The 13,691-nt window shown below is 34.6% G+C and overlaps 1 pseudogene across 1 annotated transcript; it reads right to left on the reverse strand.

Moving 5' to 3' along the window:
• Positions 1-6,026: 6,026 nt before the first annotated feature.
• Positions 6,027-9,300, reverse strand: LOC145824543 (hypersensitive-induced response protein 1-like; annotated as a pseudogene). The gene is made up of 5 exons (XR_014366298.1): positions 9,107-9,300; positions 7,483-7,603; positions 6,930-7,021; positions 6,739-6,835; positions 6,027-6,539 (listed from the first exon to the last, which is right to left on the reverse strand). The product of XR_014366298.1 is annotated as a hypersensitive-induced response protein 1-like (transcript).
• Positions 9,301-13,691: the final 4,391 nt, after the last annotated feature.

Here is a 13,691-nt window from a genome sequence, read left to right on the forward strand (position 1 = left end):
CCCGGCTACGCATTTTGGCCCCCGAACTCTCGTTTTGCATCCGTCTTGGTTCATTTTTGGCATGGACCCTATTTTCATTGTTTGGAAGGTGGTACAAGGGTGGGAGACCACCTTTTCTCCTTGGAGACCACTTTTCTCCCATCAACCGATTTTCTTGTCAGGTAGCTGGTCTCCCTCGCTTTTGGGCCACAATTGCTGGTCTCCCACCATACCACTAGCTTGCATTGAGTGAGGAGACCACCCTAGGAGGCTGCCGACCAAATTTTGAGACTTGACCCTTTTGAACCTAGTCGGCCGACCAGGGCAAGTGGTCGGCCGACCACTTGAATCAACCACTTGCCCTGGTCGGCCTACTCCCCCTGCCTTGTCTCTGTGAGTTGTTGCCAGCTGTGCCAGCTGGAAGGCACAGAATTGATCCTCCATACATGTGTATGGAGGATCTTCAAACTTGTTTTTTAGCTTCTTGGAGAAGCTTTGGACCTCTTTGGCTATAAGAGAGACCCTCTCCCTCATTAGCAAAGGTTCAAAAAATTCGTTAAGGCATACATATATCTATTTCTCTATATCTCTCTATTTTGTGTTAAAAAGTCCCTTGTTCTTGGCCCATTGCATACCACCTCCTAGCCTAACCCCTCCACCATCACTCTAAACATCTTGGAGGCTATTTTCAAAGGTTGAAGGTTTGTTGTTTTGGTCCAGAAGCTGCTGGAGTTCTTGGCTACAAGGGTAACACACCTTTTTCCCCTTTTTAGCTTTATTTTGCTTCATATCTTAGCTATATTTGCAAGTATATTTGAGTTTTGTCATAAACTGAAAAAAGTCTTATTTTGAGGTCCTTAACATGTTTGTTTAAGATCATTTTTCCGTTGGGGGTCATCTACCCCCTTGCATGCTTCATTTTACTTTGTTTTGAGTCATGCCTTAGGGCCTTTGCATTGACCTTTGTTTGGTCTCTTAGTCACTAAAATCCAGTGGATTTTCAGTGGCTAGCATGCTATTTTGGAGCACCAAAATCAGAGAGGGGTGACCCTCTCACCTCTTGTCTTGTTTACTAGCATATTTGGCCTAACAAAGGAGCCCTTATTTGCATGCTTCCAAACCATGTTTTAGGCCATTTTTGGTGGGTTTTAGGACCTGCATAAGCTCTGTCCAGAGCCCATTTTGCCATTTTGGGTGTCCATCTTGCATGTGTAGAACAACCCTCTTTATAGCCTATCAAAGGAGCATGTCATTCTTGCATGTGTTGATCACTTTTCAGTGGTTTTTTGGGCATTATTTGGCATGTCATACCTCTGAGTTTTGCTAGTTTAGTGACCTCTTGAATGCCTCATATGCTTGTAGTGCAAATCCTCTTTACTAGCTTACATTGCATGCTATTTTGGCCCTTGATTCTAGCACTTTTTGGCCATGCTTTAAACTGATTTTGTGCATGTTTTGGACTGCCTTAGCTCTCTTTTTATGTCTCGTGGTCGAATGATGCTTGCTATGCATGGTTGTAGTTCAATACCCTTGCCTAGCTTTGAGTTTTGGAGCCTATTGCATGCTTATGTTGAGGTGTTTCCATGTTTTGAGACCATTGTGCATCATATTTCAGAGCTTACATGTATGTCATATTCTCATGTTTTCCACTCTTTAAATGCGTTTGAGAGTCGTGCTTGTATGCCTCATTTTTGGACCATTGCATGAGCTTCATTTCCATGCCTTTCGAGCCACCATTTTAGTCCATTTTCCCGCTGTCTTGGACCTGCCTAGGGTCTGTTTGGGTCTGGTTTGGCCATTTGTGCATTGCTTTGTGTACCTCTAGTGTAATGTGCTTCACTAGTTTCAGTATCCAGGCCATCTAGCATGCATTGTGTGAGGTGTTTGCATGATTCGGGACCATCTTGCATGTCATTTCAGAGCTAAAAAATGTATGATTGTATGCCATATTTCATCCCTTGCCATGCTTTGGTAGAGTGGCATTTGATGCCTTAAGTTCGGTCCCTTGCATTGGGCATGTTTGCATGAGTGTTCCTGCCTTTAATTTCATCATGTTTGGCCATTGATATGGGTGTAGCTGAGGCCCATTCATTTTAGTTTAAGTCCATCTTGCATTGTATATGCCATGTAGTCCATGTTGTTGCATGTTTGACCATTGCATTGTGTATGCCTTGATCATTTCATTGTTAGTCTCCATGTGTGCATTGCGTATGCCATATAGTTTCCATGTCCATTGAGTATGCCATTGAATATTTCATAACATTGTGTATGCTAGTAGCATGTTTGCATACCATCATTTACATGTTTGCATCATTTAGTGGCATTATGTTTAGGTTGCATGGTAGAGTTGCATTCATACATGCCATGTGTATTGCATTGTGTTTGGAGTAGGGTTTAGTCCAAACACGGGAAACGAGGGACGTTTCGTACTCCAAGTGACGAAACGTGCCTCGATTCTCAATCGCGACACTCCGGATTATCCATGATGGAGTTTAGGCCTTATTGTGTTTATATGTGCATTTATTTTACATCGAGTCGTGCAATCCGACTCCTCGGCCATCATGCATCGAGATGCATGATTGGTGGAACGAGGATCAAGGACTACACTCCCTAAAGCCTATGCAATGACGGGGAGAGTGGTCGTATACACATATGTTGAAAATACTTTGCTATGCCCCTTTCTTGCTCTCTGTTGCAGCAAACCGGAAGCCAGCAGCAAAAACTGGTCGGTAGTATCCCCACAGCATGGTGGAGTTTCAGCCTTCTGGAGTTTTGTACAGTGTTCTGGGACCAGTTACAAACAGAGGCAAATCGGGGCATCACGATGGATTTTTCGGCAAGGCGACTCGAGCATGCATGCATTCCTTGTCATTCAAGACCGAGCTGAGGCAGTCTATTTCATATATTTTGCATGCTAGCTTATTTATTTTAATTAGTTTGTTAATTAATTAGGGTCGTGTAATAATTAGCTGTAATTCGTTATTCATTCGGTTGTGTATTATTTATTCGGACCCTCCGAGGAGGGCAATGTTGTAATAAGTGTGCGTGTGTGTGATGTATGTCTTCCAACCCCACGTCTTTCTCCCTTTTATTTAGCAGCTTATGATGGTTAGTTTTAAGGCATGTTTCAATTAGCATCTATATGTTCGCATGTTTGCATTCATTCATCTGTATTGCATGCACCGGGCTCGACGCATCATGCTAACTGCATTGTATTTCAATTCCAAGTTGAATACGTGTATCGATTGTTGCATCTCATATGCATCTTAGAATAGTCGAGCCTATCATAGTTGCATTTTTGCATGTGTTGCATTAGGCATTCTTAGTATAGTTAGGATTCATGCACGATTTCTAATTAGCTTCTTTTTTGGCTCAGAGTACTCGATAAGTGTTTATGCTTTAGCATCCTTGCATGTGTGTAAGTGACTGCCATGATAACATGCTTACCATGAGGCTATGTGCTTATATGATATAACTGCCTGAATACCTGTGAGTGAAGGTTGGGTTGCTTAAGTTGGAATAATTCGTCGAAACCCGTGTTTTAGCCTACTTGCGAGTAGCAAACTTCAATCCATTTTCAAAACAATCGGATATGCGATGCTCTGTTCCAACTTAGGCAATCCAGTCTATACTTGTATGCTGTGCGCATCACATAGTAATTCTAGGCTAATAAATGGAATAAGAGCACATGTGTTTTCAAAAATAAGATATCATGCTTAGTAGTGGCCGATCTTTGATTGGGTGAGCGGGAGTACTCATGAAATGACCTTCCCCAATCGTACCCAAGTTCCCGAGCCGAGACAACTTTGGTGATGACGGACACATGGCCTTAGGCACGAGTCAGGGTTTCCTAAATTTTTTCAAAATAAAATATTTAGGTGGCGACTCTGTATCTGGCAAAGCAGTCCATGTTTGGCACTTCTTTCTAAAAATCAGTTTTTCAAAACGATTTGCCGAATTTAGACTCTTTGATGATTCATTGGTCTTGCATTGCACTTTGCGAGATTAGATACAGAACCGTGACATTGAGTCCAAACTGTAGTAAGCCCCAATGAACAAAACGGGATTCCCTCCCGAGACGTTCTGGGACATCTACAGTAATGATAAGCTTTGAAGGATTAGGAATCGGTTGCTTGCCCTAGGTCGGTCTGTCAAGAGAGAAGATGTTGATTCAGTATTATCATGTTGTTAATAGTTTCGACCAATTATAATTGACGAACTCAATCCAACCAAGTGAGATCTTGAGCTCTGCCTCAAGATTTTATTAACATGGTCCCAAACCATTAAAAACAGGTGTCCTGATGTTAGTTACCATTGCACATTCCATCAAACTGAGGCGCTTGGCTCGATAGGATGCACGCACGCATGCATGCATGCGAGTGAGTCAACTGCACATATCATCTAATATTCATTTTGAAGCTTGTTAATTTTTTAAGTTCAAATTGATCTGTCTATCTATATGCATTACAAAAAAAAATTAAATTATTCAAACCTTGACTTCTGATTGGCTCAACAAAAATTTATTGAAGATACAAATTTAACACATTCTCACTTCTGATTAGATCAGCAAAAGTTTATTTAAGATAAATAAATTCAATTTCAACACATTTTAAAACTCCTTAAATTTTGACGTCAAATTAGTGTTCTAGTTTAAAGTAGGAAATGTTCACGGTTTGGTTACGGTCGGAAAACTTTTAATCCGCCATCCGTTTACCAGATTGGTGGATTAAAAAAAATCAATTCGCATCCATCCTTCAGATTGGCTGATGGATGTGGATTGACAAATGGATACGAAACGGTTTAACAGTTTAAACTTTTACAAATCTTGAATATAATACAACTTGCCAACATTTTTTTTAGAATAATAATTCAACTCAACATAACCAAAAGATTATCCAGTAAATTGTCAAATACCAATAATAAATACATATAAGAAAATCATGCATTATCAAAATTATTTTATTACGTTTTTTTTTATGCAAAAACTATTGAAATTGATTTTTTTTTAAATGACAAAATTAAGCATTATATTTTCTACGCAAAAATACTAAATATCAACACTTACCATTTGATAAAAAGATTTTCAAATTGAAAACAAATTGAAAACACAATAGAATATCTAAACTCTTTTTCAATTGAAAACACAAACAGAATATCTAAACAAATTAAAAACACAAAATTTTACAAATTACTAAGAATGCTTTTGGTTTGAAAGTTCAATTGCGACCAAAGGAACCTCAAATCCACCATCCGTTCAAACTAAATAGATTAGAAAAAAAATCAATATACAACCGTTCGCTTGTTATTACGCATCCGTCCAAAATACAACGGATCGATTCGGTTCGGTCGATTTGAACGAACCAGAATAAACACTACTCACCCCCAATTTAAAGGACAACAGTTAAGGATGAAGATGCTTGTCCAAAATGAAAGTTTAATCCAATTAAATTGCTTTGACTAATCCAATATCAATCACCGTAATCCTATGTTTGATTGAGAGATTTGAAAAAATATTAAAAATATCATAAATGATTTAGACCTCTAAAAGAAGAGCTCTAATAGAGCACTAATTTGTCTTTTTCTGCCCTCTTTTTTGTCTTTTACTTTTTTATTTTTATTTTTATTTTTTTTTAATGGTTGACAGCTCATTAGAGCTGTGTATATATATATATAGATGAAGTGTGAATAAAATATATCTCGATTTTATCTAGTTTCACACACATTTTTCTTTTACTTTTTCAAATCACTCCCCAAATCTCCCAATCAAACACAACATAAGAGGTTGGCTTGGTGGTTAGTCACTTGGCCCTTGGAACCACATCCATAGCCTAAGAGCTATTTTAGGAAGATGGTTACAATCAACTTTTTAATTAAAAGCTGCTTAAAAGCTAATTATAATCAACTTTTTGTGAGAGAGGGAAGTGGCTTATAATCTGAGAAGTGGATTATAACCCACCTCCCAAAAGACCCCTAAAATTTATCTGACTCCCGTAGAGGGACGATTTTTGTGAATCTCAGGATTAGTTGGGGTTTACCAGAAAAACAGATTATCAAAAGAAAAAAAACTTTCCTATGCATTACTAAACCCATATTTGCAGCATATATGATCATACTCCATAGTTCTATATCATTTAATCAACAACTAGAAAATTGAAGACAGATATGATGATTTCCTATATTAACATTTTAGCTCATAAACTAATGCTGAACACTGTCAGCTTGAAGAAGACCCTCGCGGATCTGCGAGGCGATATCTTTTACTGCACCAGGCCCATGTGGGATGAAAACTGCTGAGGACTTTGAGTTGGAACCAATTTCCTTCATGGTGTCGAAGTATTGTGTCACAAGCACCATGTCCATGATATCCTTGGCAGTTGTTCCAGGCACATTCTCAGAAAAAGCAAGCACGCTGTCCCTCAATCCATCTACAATAGCTTGGCGCTGCCTGGCAATACCAAGCCCTGAAAGGTATTTAGATTCAGCCTCCCCCTCAGCTCGCTTGATCTGCAATATTTTCTCTGCTTCAGCCTTCTCATTTGCTGCAATCCTCATTCTAGCAGCTGTTGTGATATAATTAAATTACAATGTAAATCATCTCAATTCTCAAACCTAGGTATGATGCATGATGAGTTTCAACATATACCCAAAGATTTCTCCTTAAATCATATTTACATGCAAAAGATGTTTGGCATTTCCTTATAAATATTAAGACAATCCCATTATATATGTATATATAAGTTGAGGCATGTGCACTGTTACCTGCATTTATTTCATTCATCGCCCTCTTCACATGAATATCTGGTTCAATATCCACAATAAGAGTCTGGACTATTTCAAACCCATAGGCAGACATGGCCTACACAGATTATAGAAGGAAAGACAGAGGCAGTATAAGTGTTGACCTGATTGTCATTAAAAATGGATTCATATTTGTCAAGACAATTAGTCACCTTTTCAAGTTCTTCCTCCACAGCTTTTGCTATATCATTCTTCTGTTCAAAAGCAGAGTCCAAGTCCAACTTTGGTACACTTGCCCTAATAACTGAACAGATCGAAGGAGGGGTAGCCCATTACTTTCAATACAAATTTCAACTGTTAATCCAGTACTATAAACAATTCTACCCAGCACAATGCATCATGTTTACAATTAAAAGAAAAAAGAAAGACGAAAAAAAAAAAAACTAAGCTATAAAGGGACGGGGCAGATATATGCCAGAGATGAGGGGTGAATGTGGCATTGCAGCTAGTTCCCCAACCTATTTCATTGTATCATTACAAATTTACGAGAAACTGAAACTACAACTAATATTAGCAGAACAAAGAATATTTGGACCTAAATCTACTCTCTTTCAAAACCTCAAGTTCAGCAGCACTGGATCTGCTTTATGTTTTGAAAACTCATTGAGCCATTTGACATGTGTTCCACAATGTTTTAAATATCAGTTGGTACCTTGGCAGGAAACTTTTTCATCGAAACAAAGATGATAAAAGCTGCATCCATACCATCAAAAACATAGGCTTGGATTTGCACCTTGGTGTTGGAAAGCTTATAGAAAGCATCAGCTCCTTTTCCTGACAAAGCACGGTATTGAATAGATGCAACCACATTGACAAAGACATTATCCTGAAAAAAAAACAATACTCGCAATTTATGAACTGATGGCACCAGTATGCAAACAATTGTCCACATCACTCCTTGATTTATTGTTGAAATAAGAAAGCATTTCAATGAAAAGGGAGAAGCAATAAAAGTAAGCTAAAGAGGTAAATTACGAGGAGTATTCCCCATATAATAAACAAAGAAATAAAGAGGAAAAGAAAATAGTCTAAGAGAAGGAAAGCAAAGCAACTCTGATAGGTTGAACGAACAAGAAGGCAGAACTACATAGGAAGGCAGATGATATCTATATAAGACAACAATTACCAAATGAAAATTTTATCAAAAGTAATTGTACATATTAACCAAAGATGCACTTGTATAAAGAGCTGAATAAATATGATTTCTTTTTTCTCGCTACGTATATGACAATACAACTGTGGATGCTAGGGTGCTGAAGCACACACCAAAGTGAAGCATTTTAAGGAAAGGGCAGAAAATATGTATTACAAAGATTTAGGAAATCTTTCAGCCTTAACTCAGAATATTGCATAAAAACAATGAAGTCAATCATTTTCTTGAAGCACCATAAACAAATAGTCAACTACATACACAACTACAAGCATGTCACTAAAAAGAGCGCACACAATGGAATTCTATACGGTAAACTGACTGTTATCTTCAAGATATAATCACCTAAGACAATTGATAAACTTCAAGTCAATTTTACTATTCCGAAAATTCAATTACGAAATCATGATTTCCTTTTGCACTGCAACAAACATTGTAAGCAAGCAGATATTCAACTGTTTATATTAAGAGTTCAACTTCTTCATGAACCGTATAGAATTCCATTGTGTGCACCATAATAACCACCAGAACAAAAACAGTTTCATGGTTATTTTTGGTTCAAGAACAATTTATGATTTAACTGGATAACATAAAAAGTATGCACCATAATAACTGAATAGCTAAGGAGAAAATTTATAAGGAGAAAATTTATAAGGACCTATTTCATTTCGGGTGATGCCACTTGGGCTCAAAAATTAGACCCACTTTTCAAACCCAATGATGTGCCATTGCCTTAGAATATCTAAGGCAACACTATCTCTCATATCTTCTCTAATTATCAATCAATCATCTTATTTACATATCATTGGGTCTAGAAAGTGGGTCTAGAAAATTAACTTGTATATCATTTTCCATTTCATAATTAAATTACTTCAAACAATGGACATTGGATAAGTAGAACAATGATAATTTGTCTTATTTGGAAGACATGTTACAATGATCTGATAGATTACCAAAAGTTTGAGGCAAACATCATATAGGTGATCCAGTCTGGTTTCCTGCCTATGTCATCTTTTTCTGGTTCTTTTCTTTTTATTTATATTTTATTTTTGAACATTTGGACGTTAAAATTTTTCAGCAAGTTGATGCTACTTGCATTTGATTTAACAAATTGAAGAAGCACAAATAAGCATATGTGAAAGCCAATTAGTGATAGTCATATATAGAGAAACTTCACGCCTTAGTTTTTGTTTCACAGCGAACATCAAGCTGTTGAAGACGTAATGATAATTTCCCAGCTAACTTGTACCCAAAATACCACGGTATGCAGTGACACCCTGGCTCAAGCACATCATCAAACTTCCCAAAATGCTCCCCTAACAGCAACTGTAGACTGATCCACTTGAATGCAACCCCATGCTTGACCCATAGTTTAATCCTACAAGTGAGATGAACTTATGCAGGTGAATTTAGAAATTCTAGTAATAATTAACCAAAATGCAGCAAAATTTGATAAAATGGAAAAATGAAAAATCAAATAACCTATTAGCCATACAGAGCTCTTATTTATATTTTTTGTTTTATCAACTTGATGCTACATACATAAAATATAAGCTACTTCATTAATCTTAAGATTTTGATACAGACTCAGATAACACTTTACAATATTCTGATTGCAAAAGCATACTTATCAACAAACAAACAAACAAAAAAATGATCTGGTTGGAAGCTTTTGAGCAGTTGAGAGATTTTAATTAGTTTCTACAATGGAAAAGGGCAAGGGATGCCAACAAAAACATTAAAGGCATAATTTTCATATAATGGGTGGAAGTTTAGTTACTAAAAATCAATATATATATTATGTGAAGGATCCATCGAAACTAAATTTTCCCTTAAATCCCAAGATGATAAGGGTCTTATATAAATAATTTTTTATTTACAGTTTGTTGTTTTCAATTCCAACTGAACAAATCATTATGGATTTAGCTTCCAAGGCTTTCTTACAGAAATTCCCCCAAAAATCAATACATACAAATAAGAGAAACATTTTTTTTTTTTTTTGATAAGTACAAATAAGAGAAACATATTAAAATGAAGAATTTTAGAAACATCTAGGACAGCCACCTAAAACATGTTTTTCCCAGTGAGCTCCACCTACGATCTTATCCTCTATCAGTTCATCATGCAATTTCTATGTTCCTTTAGACTAAGATTCTTTTTAGCCTAGTTGTTTCCCTTGTAGCAAATAGATAACTCAATTACAGAAGACTACAAGCCCAACAACGAAAAAGATGGGATGAAAACAAAAAAAAAATAACAAAAAAACAAAATTTTAAGACATCTAATTAGTTTCACAGTACTATAAATTAACAGATACTGCTAATCCCATCCTGGAGATATATAATTTTCTTCCTGAGCTATTTTGATTTGTAGTTCCATTTATTCATTTCCCAACACTACTCTTATTTGATTGAAAAAGCACACTTCAATACAATCTTATTTCACCATCTAACAAAAAAAAAATACAATCTTATTCATTTAAAAGCATGAAAAATATTCTGACTGAAACATTTTTAAGGAAATAACTACTTGATCAGCAAACAGTTTTAACTTCTCAGAATAGAGCAACAAACCACACATAACCTGATAGGACAACATTAAAGAATGATTGAAAGTATCAAAAAAAAAATTAAAGCAGGAAAAAAAAAACAAAAAAACTCCTCTCAATGGCATATATAGGTTTCGAAGAACAACCACCGAGGAAATCAAAAACAAAAATCAAGAATAAAATTCTTGAAAGTAAAGGAAACAAAAGGCAAATTCAATTTGAATCATGTTATGCCACAGAATTTAACTATAACTGATACGGAATGGAGTGAGATCAATCAATTAAACAAGTAAAATAAAATTAACAGTTAATTAAATACTATTGAATTTTCAGCAAATTTACCATGGATAATAAATAAGCTAATGGCTCGCAAAACAAAAATTCAAAAAGCAAAACCACAAATTCTTATATGAACAACAAAATTGAGATCTGATACAAACAATATAACAAAACTAGAAAGCTAAAAACAAATCTCAATGATATATTTCTCTAGTTTCGATATCAATTCATACAAGAATCGACTACTTAATCCAAAAAAAAAAAAGGTTCTATTATCGGTTGAACAAACCCTAATACATCAAAGTTTCAACTACTAAACAAGCATTCATGAGTGGCGAACATATACATATATACTTGCAGTAAAGAAGCGAAGAAACGATGAGAGAGAAACAGAGAAAAGATTGGTACCGTGGAGAGAGAGAGAGAGAGAGAGAGAGTAGAGCTGAGAATGTTTAAGCAGAGAAAAGGATTTGGTTTTGGGTTATAAAAAGAGTTTAAAATTGAGTTTTGTGACGTGGTTTCCGTTTTGAAAATAATTTTTAAAATTTATAGTTTTGATCTGGTGTGTTTAGTTATGAATTTTAAAAAGGGTTTTAAAAAATTTTGATTGGAATTGTGATTTTGAGCTTTATGAGTTAGTTTTTTTGATTTTTTAGTTATTTTAATGTTTCATTTGAGAACAGGATTTTTTAGTAATTTTTAAATTTTTTTATTAAAATATGATGTAAAAAAATTAAATATGTTTGGGATGACTTTTTAATTTTTTACAAAAAAATGTGTAAAAAGTAAAAGAAAATGGAATTTTTGACTTTTTTGTATAGGTTATTGACTTTTGATTTTTTTAGTGATTTTTTAACTTTTACACTAAAAAGTGATGTTGCCAAACGAGCTAAAAAGTCTCATCTGAAATAGATTTTTTAATTTTTTAATTTTATAAAAAAAAATGAAATGATTATAGATTAAATATAACATTTTCTCTTATTTAACTAAAATAATTTATTTTATTTTATATGATTATTTTAACTCCAAAGGCATGCCAAACGAACCCTTTAAAAGATAACTAAACATGGCTTTTATACTGTGTAGAGAGAGAGAGAGAGCTGTGAATGTTTAAGCAGAGGTTGCGATACCAGATAGTTATCAAAATCGTAATCTGAATATCCTACTTACTTGCGGTACTATACCGTACTGGATTATCATAACCAATATTATAGGGTTTTATATATTCTCTCTGTAGAATCCCAAATAAATCGCACCTTCAATTAGAGTAATTACAACACAACCAATGCTCGGTTTGTTTAAGCAAAGGTTGCGCTAACAGATAATTATCAATATCGCTATCTCAATATCCTACTTACTTATGGTACTGTATCGTATTGGATTATCCTAACCAATATTATGGGATTTATATATTCTCTCGGTAGAATCCCAAATAAATCGCACCTCTAATTAGAGGAATCACAACACAACCAATGCTCCATTTGATTTAGATTTTTTTAGGCACCTGTTTTTTAGTTGATACGGATAAGTTATAAATAATTTTAAAAAAAAAGTTTGTTTTGACAAAAAGGACCACATTTTCACTAAAAAAATCTTTAGGACAATTATAAAAAAAAATAAAAATAAAAAGATTAATGCTTGGTAGCCCAAAAAAGAAAGAGCTTGAATGGCCCGAATGAGTGTTCACCGGACGTTCACTCGGACGATTGACCGGACACCCACCTGGATGGTCGGGTGAAAACTTGTCTTCTGCAGTTGTTGCCTTTGTCTACCGCGGCTGTCAACCTTCTCACCGAACGACCGGCTGGACGTTTGCTCAGACGACCGGTAAGATGAATTTCGAACCATTTGAGCCAACCTCATTTTCAGGCTACCAAGCATTGCTCAAATAAAAAATAATCCTTTGAGACTTATAATAAAATAAATATTAAATTTTTTATTTTGTCAATTTAAATTACAATCTTTTGATTTGCTTTCAATATACAAAAAAAAGAGTATTTTTGTTATTAAATTCAATGTAAGTGTACATAAAATATCTAAAATATTTGTTTCATTGAGTTTAATAACTAAAATATACATATATATATATATATATATATATTGTTAATTTTACTTATAGACAAATAATTTAAATTGAAAATAAATCAAAAATTTGGAGTCAAATTTTTTTAAACATTTATTGCGTAAACTTTTAGAATAATGATAAGATTTAAACATCTATGTTGGCATTAACTTTTAGATTAAGTTGAGACTAGTTGGACATTTTTCAATTTTAAATCTGAGCTTCAAAGAATTTGATATTTTCAAAAATGTATTTGTTATCTATTTTCTTGAATACAAACGTGTTGAATGGACTTAATTTTTGAGATTTAGATAAAACAAAAATATAACGAATAATTTTTAAGAGTTTTATCCCATAACAATCCCGTGACTTTGTTCCTAATAGTCATAACATTATTAAAAAGGGCAAATTACATATACACCCCTCGAGGTTTGGCTAAATTACAGATGCCCCCCTGAGGTTTGAGAAATTACGAATTCCCCCCTGAATGCTATATTTGCATAAGAAATTAGGGGGTAATTTGTTATGAAATATAAACCTCAGGGGGCAAATTGTTATGAAAATACAAACCTCAGGGGGCGGGATGTAATTTCTGAAACCTCAGGGGGGTATCTGTAATTTAGCCAAATCTCGAGGGGTGTATATGTAATTTGCCCTATTAAAAATGAAGAGGATCCTCTATTTTAGATTTTGGATTGGAGTGTTATTTGGGTTATGGGCTGTTATAATGATTTAAATCGTTCAGACATTTTGTATATTTTAAAAACAATTAAATTAATTTGATAATTGTAACTTGTTTAATTTTTTATTAAAAATAAAAAATAATTGTATTTTTAAAAATAAGCCATACATTTTTTTTAGTGACAAACGTAATA

This window comes from Camellia sinensis, chromosome 1, assembly GCF_055761805.1.
Source record: "Camellia sinensis isolate YWXY chromosome 1, ASM5576180v1, whole genome shotgun sequence".
NCBI lineage: Eukaryota > Viridiplantae > Streptophyta > Magnoliopsida > Ericales > Theaceae > Camellia > Camellia sinensis.